Source organism: Salvelinus namaycush, chromosome 7 (assembly GCF_016432855.1).
Source record: "Salvelinus namaycush isolate Seneca chromosome 7, SaNama_1.0, whole genome shotgun sequence".
Classification (NCBI taxonomy): Eukaryota; Metazoa; Chordata; class Actinopteri; order Salmoniformes; family Salmonidae; genus Salvelinus; species Salvelinus namaycush.
In genome coordinates this window covers 29,937,266-29,951,726 of record NC_052313.1, presented here as the reverse complement: position 1 = coordinate 29,951,726, position 14,461 = coordinate 29,937,266, and positions in this window count along the sequence as shown.

Below are 14,461 nucleotides of genomic sequence, written 5' to 3'. Positions count from 1 at the left end.
ATATTGCTATTCTGTCGGCTTCCTTTTCACTCAATTAGGTTAGTATTGTGGACAACTACAATGTTGTTCATCCATCCTAATTTTTCTCCTATAACAGCCATTAAACTCTAACTGTTTAAAGACACAATTTTCATGTTTCACCTGTCTTGTGCTTGTCTCCACACCCCACCAGGTGTCTCCTATTTTCCTCCATTATCTGTGTCTGCATCTGGGTCATATCCTGAGCAGTGATAGTACGAACTGGCCATGACTGACCCAGCAGACTCAGACCAGCTCCACAATACTATCTTCTTGCAAGGAGCCACCATTGGAAAACACGAGGAGCTACTTCAGAACCTTATTGAGGGACTCCATAACTTGGAGGAATGCCATGACCATATGGTCAACTCATTACTGGAGCAAGCCACAATGGAAACCTCCAGGGTGCTCAGTAACCTCGCTACTAGCGATGCTTCTCCCCAGCCTACTCCGGCTTTCCGAGAACTCCGCTTACCTCCTCCGGAGCGCTATACTGGAGATCCTGGAACCTGCCGGGCGTTCGCTGATGTCTGGAAGGGCGCTCACCTGGGCTACAGCGGTGTGGGATCAACAACACACATTTGCCTTAGTCTGGATGATTTCGTGGACACCGAAAGCTACTTCGTCTGTGTCAAGACTCCCGCATTGTTGCAAACTACGAGGTAGACTTTCGCACGCTGGCCGCCGAGAGTGCCTGGAATCCGGAGTCCCTGTTCATGGATTATCAGAGGAAATCAAAGACAAACTCGCAGCCCGGGAGTTACCAAGGGACCTCAACTCCCTCATAGCCTTGACTAACAGTTGCCTGTATTGTGGTACTACGGGACATTACATATCCACCTGTCCAGTAAAAGAACAGGCTCATCATTAGGTACGGGTATGTTGGTGGGCCATAGAGGGAGTCTCCAAACTTCCATTACTCATACTCCTCTCCACACTATCCTGCTGTGGAGTAACCGTTCAAAATCTCTCCGGGTGCTCATTGACTCTGGGGCTGACGAGAACTTCATGAACGCTACCCTGGTATCTTAGCTGGGTATTTCTACTCAACTCCACTCCATTCCAATGGACGCCAGAGCTTTGGACGGATTCTCCATTGGCAGGGTCACTCACTGTACGGTTCACATTAACCTGCAAGTGTTGGGTAATCACAGTCCATACAGTTTCTACTAATTGAATCTCCTCATACACCTGTGGTTTTGGTATTTTCATGGCTCCAGAGACGCAACCCCCTGATCGACTGGGCTACTGGTTCTATCCTGGGTTGGAGTCCATTCTGCCATGCACATTGCCTTAAGGAGGTGCAGCCTGCCCTGAGACGTCCTTCTGCGGGATTGGGAAAAGTCACAGATCTCTCCGCCGTTCCCGCGGAGTACCAGGACTTCCGGAAGGTTTTCAACAAGGCTCGCGCCACATCCCTTCCTCCGCATTGACCCTACGAATGTGCTATTGACCTCCTCCCGGGCACCACACCACCTCTGGGGTGACTTTATTCCCTCTCTGGCCCGGAGACCAAGACCATGGAGGTATACATTGAGGACTCTCTAACTGCCAGGATCATGCGTCCTTCTGCCTCCCCTGCTGGAGCAGGGGTTTTCTTTGTGCATAATAAGGCCAATCAGGACCTGGAGACTACTCTTCATTGCCTCATCTCCGCAAACCCCACCACCTGGAGCAAGCAACTTGTGTGGATGGAGTATGCCTGCAACTCTCCTTCCTGCTCAGCCACTGGACTCTCGCTCCTCAAGTTTTCCTTGGGTAACCAGCCCTCGCTCTTCCCTGAGCAAGAGGAAGAGGTCAGCATACCCTCGGCCCGGATGTACGTCCGCTGTTGTCGGTGTATCTGGAAGAGAGCCCAGTCCGCTCTTCTTAAGACCACCTCCAGGTATCGGCAACAGGCGGATCGCCACTGGACCCTGGCTCCCCGCTATCGGCCCGGGCAGAAGGTATGGCTGTCCACCAGTGATCTGCCCCTCCAGGTGGCGTCACAAAAACTTTCTCCCCATTTTATTGGTCCATTCCCCATCTCTAAAGTCCTTAGCCCCTCTACTGTTTGTTTTCTATTGCCCCGTACCCTCCGTCTACATCCCACTTTCCATGTGTCTAGGATTCCAGGACCTGGTTGACTGGGAGGGTTATGGCTTCGAGGAGAGGTGCTGGGTCCCCACTAGGAACATCCTGGACCCAGTCCTCATTTCTGAGTTCCGCCGCCGACACCCCGGTCAATCAGGTATGTGCCCGGGTAGGACGCCAGATGGCGGGGGGGATACTGTCACACCATGATCTGTTTCACCTGTCTTGTGCTCGTCTTCACCCTCCACCAGGTGTCTCCTATTTTTCCCCATTATCCCCTGTGTATTTATACCTGCGTTTTCTGTTTGTCTGTTGCCAGTTCGTCTTGTCTCGTCAGGTCGTCCCAGCGTGTTTTCTGTGTGTTACCTTCTCTCTAGTTTCGTTTTCTAGTCTTCCCGGTTCCGACCTTTCTGCCTGCCCTGACCCTGAGCCTGCCTGCCGTTCTGTCCCTTGTTGACTCTGCCTTGGATTATGAACTTCTGCTTGCCCTCGACTTGCCCTTTTGCCTGACCCTTTGTGATAATAAATATTCTGAGAACCGAACCATCCGCCTCCTGTGTCTGCATCTGGGTCATATCCTGAACCGTGATACCATTGGCCTCATGGTGAATTCCCTGAGTGGTTTTCTTCCTCACCGGCAACTGAGTTAGGAAGGACGCCTGTATCTTTGTAGTGACAGGGTGTATTGATACACCATCCAAGGTGTAATTAATATCTCACCATGCTCAAAGGGATATTCATGCTTTTTTATTTTTACCCATCTACCAACACGTGCCTTTATTTGTGAGGCATTGGAAAACCTCCCTGGTTTTTGTTGTTGAAGCTGTGTTTGAAATTCACTGTTAGACTGAGAGACCTTACAGATAATTGTATGTGTGAGGTACGGAGATGAGGTAGTCATTCAAATATAACTTTAAACACTATTATTGCACACAGAGTAAGTCCATTCAACGTATTATGTGACTTGTTACGCAAATGTTTACTCTTGATCTTATGTAGGCTTGCCATAACAAAGGTGTTGAATACTTATTGACACAAGACATTTCAGATGTTTTATTCATTTGTTCAAATTTCCGCTTTGACATTATGGGGTTTTGTGTGTAGGCCAATGACAAAACATCTAAATGGAATGAATTTTGAATTTAGGCTAAAACACAACAAAATGTGGAAAAGGTAAATGGGTCTGAATACTTTCTGAAGGCACTGTAGATCCATATACAAACAAACACCTGTTCCTAACATTCCATATTATCCAAAGCTCTGAGAGATGGTATCACATTTTTATGGTTCAACAAAGGAATCATAACATTTGGTCAACTGTATAGGGATGGTGAACTATTATCCTTCCGACAACTGGCATCTCATTTTCTCATTTCTCATTTCTTCAAGTACTTCCAGGTCAGGCAGTATATAGCCACTCAACAGGAAGGTAGGATTCAGCCCATGAATACATCCACATCTGATAAACTGTGGTTGGAGAGGAGAGGGATGAAAGGTTTAATTTCATACATGTACTCTGGTCTTCAATCTCTGATAGGGAATAATGAACTTCTTGAAGATGAGAAGTGGGGAATGCTCTTTTGAGATGCTCAACGTCTTTAATTTAACACAAGGTACAAGTTGAGGCAGTTCACTCTTTTACATAGGGTCTACTTTACACCAAAGAGGCTATATACAATTCATTCTTAATAATATTCTACATTTTGTCCAAGGTGTAAAACAGGTGTGGGCACCCTTATGCAAATGTTTTTGTCCTGTCCTAAACTGGGTCCGGTTGCAACAGTTGGTCGTAAGCGGGTCGTGACTCTACGTCCGATGTAAAATGTGCTTTACGCCGGACCTAAAAATTATACCTGTTACACCACCTGGGTGTATGCCCTGCTTTGACCTTCGCCTGGGTGTAGATTCTACAGCTAGTACGTAGGGAGCAGGCGTAGGGTGTTAAATTAGGACCAAAAAAAGGATCTTCTTTCGTGATATGCACAGAAAATAATAGCAATCTTTATTTTTTAAAATTTCTATATTTCACAACCTCCTCTGGCATTTCTCACGCCTATGCGTGAGTCAATAACTAAATAACACACTTGATTCATGCTACATTATAGCATGCTGAATGTGTTTGATCAGATATTGGCAAACTAATAGATGAGCTGCCACCTCTACTTATTTGACCAGCCAGAGATCAAAATTATGTTTGGGGGGATGCTTGTAAAAAACGTCTTGAAACTTTTGCCTTTCATTCCAAAATAGATTGTGTTTGAAGTGTCATTCTTCAGTTTACAACAGCAGAGGCTGTATATTAAAGAGGCTCTACTGAAGTTTAGTTGCTAATTGTTTACCTCCAAATGTGTTGCCTGCAGTTCATATAAACATATGATGCAACATTAATACATTTCTTAGCTCATGAAGCCTCCAAAATCTTAGTTTTAGGAAAACAGTAATATGCTTTTGGGTGTGGGGAGGTTTGCCCCTATTTGTCCAATAAGGTCATTTCTGGGAAATATTTATATCCGTTTAGGTGACCTCTTTTGGCTCAGCACCCCCAGAGTTGAAAGTTCTTTATAACGTCTCTAATGTACGCAGATAATCACTGTTTAATAGCCCCATGGGAAGAATAGTATATCAATAGTCTCATTTTAGTGTCTTTCATGAAGTGGGAGAGGGGTGTTAACAAAAAAACAACATATGTTGCAAATTAAAGAAGTCTATTTGTTGTCGTCGATGAATTATGAAATGTGTAGAGAACGCAGAATCAAATCCCATAATTATAATTTGGTCGACTCCCTTTTTGAACTTCATCGTCGTGGCAAGTGTTTAACCAAGTGCATCCGCTTCACTCCCAATGCATTCCAAATTGACCCAAAAAGGCATGTCCCATGTCTAGACAGTCACTTAAAAACTGTATTTCCTTTAATGCAAACTACTTCCAAAAATATGCTCTGCCTTTTTGTACAGCCATTAGATTTTTTTTTAAGATCACTGGAAACTAACTGAATGAAATTATTCATTACCAGTCGTAATTTTCCAAAAATGTCCAGGTTATTTTTCACTTTCCTACCAGCAGTTCCATCTTAGCTGCACATTGGGATCCCAGTTTATTTGACGACTTGTCACGGGTAGGGCTGTGGCTCTCTGCAGACCTGAATTTCAAATGAACAGAACGTTTTCCCAGCTCTTGAAAGCATCTAGAGCGCAATGCTTCTTCAAAACTGTAGCTTCATTGTAAGAGAGATTCCCTAATAGAGTGGTCGAAGTGGAATAAGTCAGAAGTCTTAAGAGAAGCCGTCGTGGAGTATCAGTCGTGGTTCTGAGTATTGCACTTAGAGTTTAGTCACAATGTCTGTCCCTGACAAGTTAGCCAAAACTCAGACTATGTTCCAGGAAATATGTCATCTCGATTTCTGTGTGGCCCTGGTCAGATTGAGACTACTAAAGGGATTGCTTTTTCCCAAGGCATACACATGTAAATTGTCACTGCCGAGATGTTAATTTATGTCTCCTCATCCAAACTCCTCTGAATAGTACCTGCAACAGGAGACTGGAAGCCAGGACGCAGAAACATCCTTCAAGTGCTAATGTGAGCTGCATAGCCCTCGAATCAGAATCCAAAGCACTTAAAAAAACTGTTATGGATCTTCACACGTTGCATTTTTTCACCACTTTTTAAAACCGTGTCTCTCCCCCCTCTTTCTCAGCCTCCCAAGAGCAGGAACGCTGGTACTTTCGGCCTGTCTGGCGTGAACGGTGCACAGGGCACAGAGCTCTCTGGACAAATAACTTATAAACCTGCACTCCTGCTTTTTGGAAATGAACGAGTGAAGGGAAAGAGAGCCCAGGAGAGCAGAGGTGGCTCCCGCTCTTGCAATATAAACGGTGTCGGTAGAGGTGAATGAGGTGCGAAGACTGTGCAATAATCCAACATTTCCATCTCAATGTTTCCACAGCAGCCTAGGGAAAGTGGGACAACTCTCTTAGCTTTGGAGGAGGTCCAGACTCCACCTCCTCTATAATGGTTATGGAGCTGGCGGTCTGTGGCCGGCCCAGACATGCTTCAATGACTACTAATACCCAGGCACAGGACAAAGAATAGAGGCTGCCCTTGAAGTTAAACCAATGCTGTTAAAGATACAGTAGGAACGTTTTAGGGGACCCCTTTTGGCTCAACAGCAAATGTTCCAAACAGCCTCTTTAAAAGTCCAGCCTCAAATCTACCTCAAAATAAAATGAACTAGGGCCGCCCGAGTGGCGCAGCAGTCTAAGGCACTTACTACAGACCCTGGATTGATCCTAAGCTGTGTTGCAGACAGCCTCAACCGGGAGACCCATGAGGCGGCACACAATTGGCCCAGCGTCGACTGGGTTAGTGGAGGGTTTGGCCGGCTGGGATGTCCTTGTCCCATCGTGTTCTAGTGACTCCTTGTGGTGGGGTGGGTGCATGCACGCTGACTACGGTCACCAGCTGTACGGTGTTTTCTCTATAACATTGGTGCGGCTGGCTTCCGGGTTAAGCAAGCAGTGTGGCTTGGCGGGGTCATGTTTTGGAGGACAAATGGCTCTTGACCTTCGCCTCTCCCGAGCACGTACGGGAGTTGGCACAAGACTCACTACCAACTGGATATAACAAAAAAGGGGTAAAAAAAAAAGTAACAGGGGAGTTTGAATAACATGTATTATGACCTTTTTTAACACAAAAGTCAATGGGGGTTTAGCAGGTAAACATTTGTATCACAGCATGATACTGCTATTAGTATCTTTATTCTGCTCCATATCCCCTTACTGTCAACATTTTTCTGATGAATAATGATATCTAAGAGTTGTTTTCTATAGGAAACCCCATTGGACTCTAGTGGGCCCACAGCGTGAGTGGTTTAATGCAGCCATAGAAAACAGACTCACTTTTCTGGCCCTGAGGCCACAGACGCTCTGCCTCGTGTATGTTCTCACTGTTGTGTGTCAGCCTCAAACCACAACATTGCACATTTCAAAGCCCACACTTTGATGAGGGCTCCAGATCAAACAAGCAGAAGTGAGGAACAGCAGTGCAGCTTAAGGTTTTCACTTTGACTCTTTGAGCTATAAAAGCTGAAAGCTCACTTAGTCAGTAAACACAAAATAGAAGCAGACAGCCCTTGACATGAAAGAATGACATCACTGGGAGAGAAAGCGTCCTCCATTTTAATAATGCCCATATAAGGATTTGTCAGAAAGGCAAAAGTGAAGGCACCTGAAAAACCATTGATTAGTCAGCACTGCCATTGAGCATTCAGCTACTACTACCCCAGCTGGGCTGAACTTATTGTCCCAGCTTGTAATGTGGTCGCGGTGTGTGTGTGCGTGCGTGTGTACGTACCTGCGTGCGTGCGTGTTGTAATACAACTGGTTGCCACAGTAAACATATTAGAGGCACACACCAGGAGATGATTCATGAAGCTTACTTTTTTGGGTGGGCTAATTTTATGAGGCAGATACTGGCGCCTAGGCTGTTAACGAATACAAATGCTTTGGCTTTCAACATCTGGTAAATACTAAATTAAATGCACACACACACAGAAGTGGCTGACGTTACACTGCAATGGCCCAATGGTTCACATAACATGGATAGCCTCGTTGTCAAATTCAGTGTCTTGAACTTATTGCGCTACAAAAGCACCAGTAAGTCTCTTTTGGAAACAGAGGATCATCATTTCCTGGAAATACCTCTCTGTCAACTGTCACAATATAGACCACAATGGGCCCTAATTCATTCTAGAGTACGTAGATTAAGTCAGAGGATAAACTATTTGGCTTCTTTTGTTTTCTTTCGAGTAAAGGGACTCGAAGAGACTCCCGTGTAACGGGAACATACAGACACGACCACTGCAGTGGGAAGAAAGGATGAGCTGTGCAATGTTCTACAAATGATTGCACTAAAACAATGTGCCTCAACCGGAATAAATATTTGATAAGCAGAGCAAAGGTCTTGATTTATATTTCTACTAAAACAATGGTTACGAGACTAAAATGTTTGCACAACATCATGAGTAAACTCAGAATCTTGTTTTCCAGGTTGAAAAGTTAAGAAAATACTAGACTGGGCCTCTAACTAGTTGTAATCTTATTTTTTTTTCACACAAAATAACAACATACACATACAAACAACAACTTACAGTTGCACACAAACAACAACTACATTTCTTCTGCCCAGACCCACATGCTCACATGCCTAGTGCCTAAAGGGTGTATTAAGCAAATTATGTCTCTATTTGTATGTTGTAGGTTAGATATTTTGGAGTGTGTATTCAGGCTTTAGTTGCTGAACTTGACTCACGTCTTAAGTAGATTTATTAAAAACCAAGGTATTCACTTGGTTTCTGAGAAGAGTTTGCAAAATTAAAAGTTGGGAATCTCAGGAAATATTTATGGTCATATCAAAGGGGGCAGACTGCAGTGCTTACTTTAAAAAGGATGTACCAACGAAGTTCATTCATTCAAGTTTAAAATGTATTGGAGATTAAACGTTTTTTGAAGATATCATGATTTAAATGTATTCACGACACAAACCTCTTATTGAGTGTCACTATCCTGCCCATTCTCAAAAAATGCAATCTAAGTGGTCTAGGCTTGGAGTGGAATAAGGGGCTTTCAGTCTGAATTCGAAGTCCTTGGATAACCCTTGGGGATATTTGATATGTATACCAGCAAGTTGCTGGATTTGTATTGTCACAAGACCAGCATAGTTGCGCAGATGTAGTAATCAGTTCAGGATGTACAGTATTAGTGAAATTATTAACAAATTCATGTACTGTAGCTACTCACTCATCTATATTTCATATGTACATTATGACTTGCAATCAATCATATGGATGAGGGAGACTTTACTGTAACATGACTCCCATCTCTAAAGATATTTTTAAGCAGGGCTTTGTCGAGAGTCAACTCGTGACCCCATGGCAAAAGGGATTCCAGTGGGAAAAATATGTCATATAGGTACACTCCAAAATCTATTTTTTCCAGATGTTTTTACCCTGTGAACATAGTCTAGTGTCAAGATACATCATATTTTTAGGGTTATTTATTTAATGTTACTTTATTATTGCTATGTTCATATACTTACAATAAAATAACTGGGAAATAATACATTTTCCAGATTACTTCCTTGCTATTCCTTTCAATTCCTCAAAGTAATGTGCCAAAGACAACAACTTAAAAAGAAAACATTACATATACTTCTTGGCCTGTATTCGTGACGCGAGCCGAACATGCAACTTTTTGGGCAAAAGATCAGAATTGGTCTGCCTGTGAGACGGTTGTGGCTAGATCGTATACAGGTATGGCAATGAAGTTGCATGTTGGAGTCGCTTCAGGGAGAATTTTTTACATTTTAGCAACCCTAAAACTAACTCTTTTACTAAACCTGCTACAGTACGTTAATTCTCTACAAAAACTCACTTCTTATTGATAATAACATAGTCAAAACCTGACAAGACATGATAGTAAAACTCTTAGAAGTACAGTGCAAATCTAACTGACCCAAACAGAGACAACAGTTTATATTCAAATGAAAGCATTTCAAATGAAAGCATTTTATTTTATTTCCAAAGCTAAAAAACTAAAATGGGACCCATACAGAAACATCTAAAACACAAAGTTTGCAAACCTGACTATTATGTTATGAAAGACATCACAATGATGTCATTACAACCAGTTCTGCCCACTGGGGCACTTTAAACCTTTCCCTGTAACAGTCCAGTGAGGTCATGGCTCAGAACCATTGGACATCCGGGTTCATTATGCAGATATTGTATACTGAAAACCCACAGATTATCCAGTGACCTGGTGAAACCTCCCAACCCCACCAGGTCCAACCCTCTCATCTTCTCAGCATCTCTCAATAAGGTACTTAACTTGGGATTGCTGTTTGAGTGTGGAGCTGCAACATCCATAAGACAAACCACTAAACTGTTTTTCATGCCTAAAATGTAATCCTGATCCCATTCCATCCCAACTCTCCTTAGGTGAATAGTCCTTCAGTGAAATCTATGTTATCATAGTCAACTCAATCAAATGCCCTTTACAATTAGAAATGAAAGGGAAGTCTAGGTAGCAGGCAGCATACACAAGGTGGAGCAAAACATCCACCCCCTTTTTCATCATTGGTTCCTTCCTTTGAGAAGTTGGGGGTGTGAATCTTTTCTTTTTTACTATACGACACGAAATGCGAAACATTGAGAGTCAGCAGCCCATGCCTGTGTGATTTCCCGAGCCCCCAAAGTGCACTCGTGAGATAATGAACATTTCACGCCAAGGGCTTCCTGTTAGACGGCTATGGTCCTCATGTGAGACGGTACTCAGCACCAGGGATTCTAGGGCCGGGGCCCTCTCATATTATCCTCCGTTCTTCCCCTCTTCTTCCCTCTTGTCCTAATTGAAGCCCCTGGAGGCTCATCATTTCTCCCCCCACCACCACCACCACCACAATGTTAACTCAGGACTCCCGGCTTAGGCTGGCCTTGCTTGGGGTCAGACAGGCGATCTCCCCTGGGGAACATCACTCATCTCGTGGCAGGGGCGTCCCGGGACCCTTCAGTCTACCACTCCAGCTGACATGGGCTTTCCTCTCTCTTCCCTTTCTCTCACTCCTAAAATCCCACAGCCCCCTCGCTCCCCCTTCCACATAGTGAATGTCCACGGGCCTTATCTCCTCGCGCCCTATAAACAAAGTGTCACATGTGGGACGCTTCAGCGTATGTAGGGTACGTTGAATGCTTGTATCCGAGCACTCAAAGACACATACTTAACACACTGACAATAAATGAGGTAAATGGAGCGAGATGAGTCTAGCAGGAAACCAAAAGACCAGGTGGATCCCAGCTACAACCCTAGTGTACGTTTAAATCACGGAGTCACTAGGACACATTATTTATGACCTTTGGAGGTTCTCCTTGGATTAGCAATAGGATACATTCTGAATCCTTTTTTACTGGACACGGAGGAACTGCATGCACACTAATGGTGAAATATGTGACTCACCAAGTACACATTATGGATAATACCACACTAAATGTACATGGGGTACGGGGACAATATTTAAGGAGGAAAGGAATAAAACATGTTGGTTCGATGTATCCCTACTCTGCAGTCGGCATGTAACACAGGAAGGACGTGATGAGTAGGAACTGAAGTCCACCTTGACAGCTCTGGCTCTCTCCCATTATAGTGCCTGTGGAATCATTGTTCTTTGGGGAAAAAACAGACCAGACTTTTCATGGGGAAGACAACTTTATGTTACCATATTATGTAGTGTGTCTCCAAGGCACTCTGAATACGAAGCAGACCAAGGCCCAAAGCAGTATATAAAAAATAAAAAAAACATTAGCATGTGTTGTTTGTGTTCATCTTTGCCTTGTAATAAGAATGAATAATACTCTCCCTGATTTAGGCTGAATAGCAAGTGTGTGAAATTGCCAGCCAATCAAGACACCAATTGGCAAATTACCTTGTCAGCGACAAAAGTGAATAGGTTCCTTCTGAGTGTCATGCCATTTGCAAAACGACCTGTTAGCAAATGATCTTGTGCACCTGTAAGAGTAGAGCAGCTCTCCCAGATGTCTGACAACTATTTCCCCCCCCCCCCTCACTCTCACAGGGTCCTTGGATGCACTAGCCTCTCTCTATTTGTATCTGTTTGACTTCCTCCCCATGGCTGTGCCTCCAGTATCAGTGGTAATACTAGACAGAGGCCTGATTGCCAGTCCCTGTTGGGGAGGGCTCATTCATCAGCAGTGTGAAAGGCTGTGCTTAACTGCCGTCTGTCAAACACAGAGTGGAGTGGGAGAGGATGGAGAAGTCTGTCAGGGCTTGGGTTCAGCTTCTATGCTGTGGCCCCATATAGGCAGGCCTACAGTCGAAAATACACAACTTTTCCAACGCATTACTGAATTAATGGCCACATCTGGTTGTTCACATTCCAAATGTCACATGAATAATACCGCTAACGCATCATGTGTCAGGCATTTTAAGATAGACAGGTAAATTGTAATTGTAGTTCCGACAACACTGTAGATGAGAAAGATGCCAATTCAAATCTGAGCTAATCAATAACTAGTTTTCAATGGAAGTATCAATTATTGACATTTTAATCATTTAGCAGATGCTCTTATCCAGAGCGACTTACAATAGTGAGTGCTATACATTGTCGTACTGGTTCCCCGTGGGAATCGAACCCAGCACCCTGCGTTGCAAGAGCCATGTTCTACCAACCAAGCCACACAGGAGAAGCAAGTCTGTAAATTCCATCATATACTGTAATTACAGATGACTAGGATGGCCTCTTTTATTGCGGTTGATCAATTTTCAGTTTTAGAGGGAAAGGGGGTTTGAGATTATGCTGTGGTTTTATGTGATATGGGAAAGTGTTACATTACGTATACAGTATGTTGAGCCTACAAGTCTTGAGTTTATGATGTTGATCTTGTGTCTATCACGCTGGAATGTTTAAATCAGGCCACCAAAGATAAATAATCTGCCTCATTCCATCAGAGCCGTTTGGTTATGCCAACTAGCATGTAAAAGAAAATAGAAACGGGTTTTAGAGGCCTCCACTCCACACGGTTGAATAACTGTTCTGAATAAGAGATGTGCTTTCTCTGATTTTAAATAATTATTGTAACTCAAAATTAACATGACACAGTCGGATGTCTTTTCGATGCGACTTCGTCTCACAGCAGCTGTAGATCCGTCGGGGCCCGATGGTCGCCTTGCACATTCTACCACAAAAATCCATTATACTGGGCCCTACCCACTGAAACACAGATGATTCAACGACAAGGGAGCTGCCGTCTAGCTTTTAACTCTCCCTCACTTTTTTCCCCAAAAATCTCATACTGGTATAATCCTTCCCATCCTCCTGTCCTTGGGGACACTGGCCTGGGTCGCAGCGCCAAGAGCACCATTCAAAATTTAGTGGGTGTGGGCCTCGCACTGTGGCGTCAGGGGAACATTATCAGCGTTATTGCCCAGCCACTTCTGGAAATGCCAGCATTTGGTTGGATGGAGCGTCTGAGAGGGCGGTAGGTGAAGCGTAGCCTAACCGTGAAGGGGCGCTCAGTGCCCGGAGAGGAAAGTTGGGAGATAAAGAGTGGTTATTTCCCTGAACAAAGGAGACTGGTGTTTCAACAACTGCCTTTCAGTGACAATGCTCACGTACTGCTAATGACCTCCAAGAGCTGCGTGCCGCATCACGGCCGGTGACAGTGAAAACATATCACTGCAAATGTTCTTTCCCTGGCTATATCTAGGCTATTCTATACATCTACTCAACTTCATTGCTTCCTCAATGTCGGTTCACTGTGGGATTTCTAATCTCCTTGCTAGGTTTGTTCAGTGCTGATGGCGTTTGAATATAATCAAATGAGTCAACATCATTCTTTGTCTAACACCACTGATTTACTTGAACAGGCTTAGCTATTCAAAGCAACTGGCGAAAGGTGGTAGTGTGGTACAACCTCACAGCCATCCTTGTTTGAATTTAGACTATTCTAAATACCCAAGTCTAGTATGTCGTAATTCAAACTGTAGGCCTATGTTATACTAGTGGTTCATCCAACCTATCACGTTCCATATACATTCACAGCCATTTGAATGTTCAGCCCACAGATTGGAAAGGTAACCTTTGGGGACCACTTTATCGCTACAAGTGTTTTGCTTGGCAAAAACACGTTGTTATGTAGGCCTAGCTGCTATCGGTCAGGGAAAGGGTAAGCAAACCAGGTGTAACATGCAAAGCAGGGCCCCTAAGTGGGTTAGTGACAGCCCAGTGTGGGGGCCCATCAGTGGATGACGTGATAATATATTTCCCTCGTCCCAGTTGTGTTGGTCTGAAACGTCATGCAAGAGGAAAATTAACTCATCATTCCTGCCTTGAGATCTACTGCGTTGGCCTGTCAAACCTTATCCAAGGATAGAGGACCTATGTCATCTAGTGCAGATGGTGTGAATAGAAGTAGTACTGGAATGTGCCTCTGGGGTGCCCTTGGGCCAAAAGAGGCCACTCCAAATGGACAGAAATACTGTCCTGAATTCAGCTCATTGGACACAGGGGTACACCTCCCCATACCAATGAGCAAAAGAATACAGGTTTCATGAGATAAATTATATAATATTAAAACATGTCTTAAGTATACTTACATTCAAACCAAAATGTTATGTATACAATTAGCAACTAATCGTCCTTTGTCCCTATTCATTTGAAAGATGAACCATCTAAAAATTGCTGGCATGAAGGCTGCAGAGCTGTTGCAGTTGTTTTTTGGTGCAGTCCGCCCTCTACAGGATACTAAGTGAAATGGCAGAACTATCCTACAACCCGTCACCATCATAATCATCCTTTTGT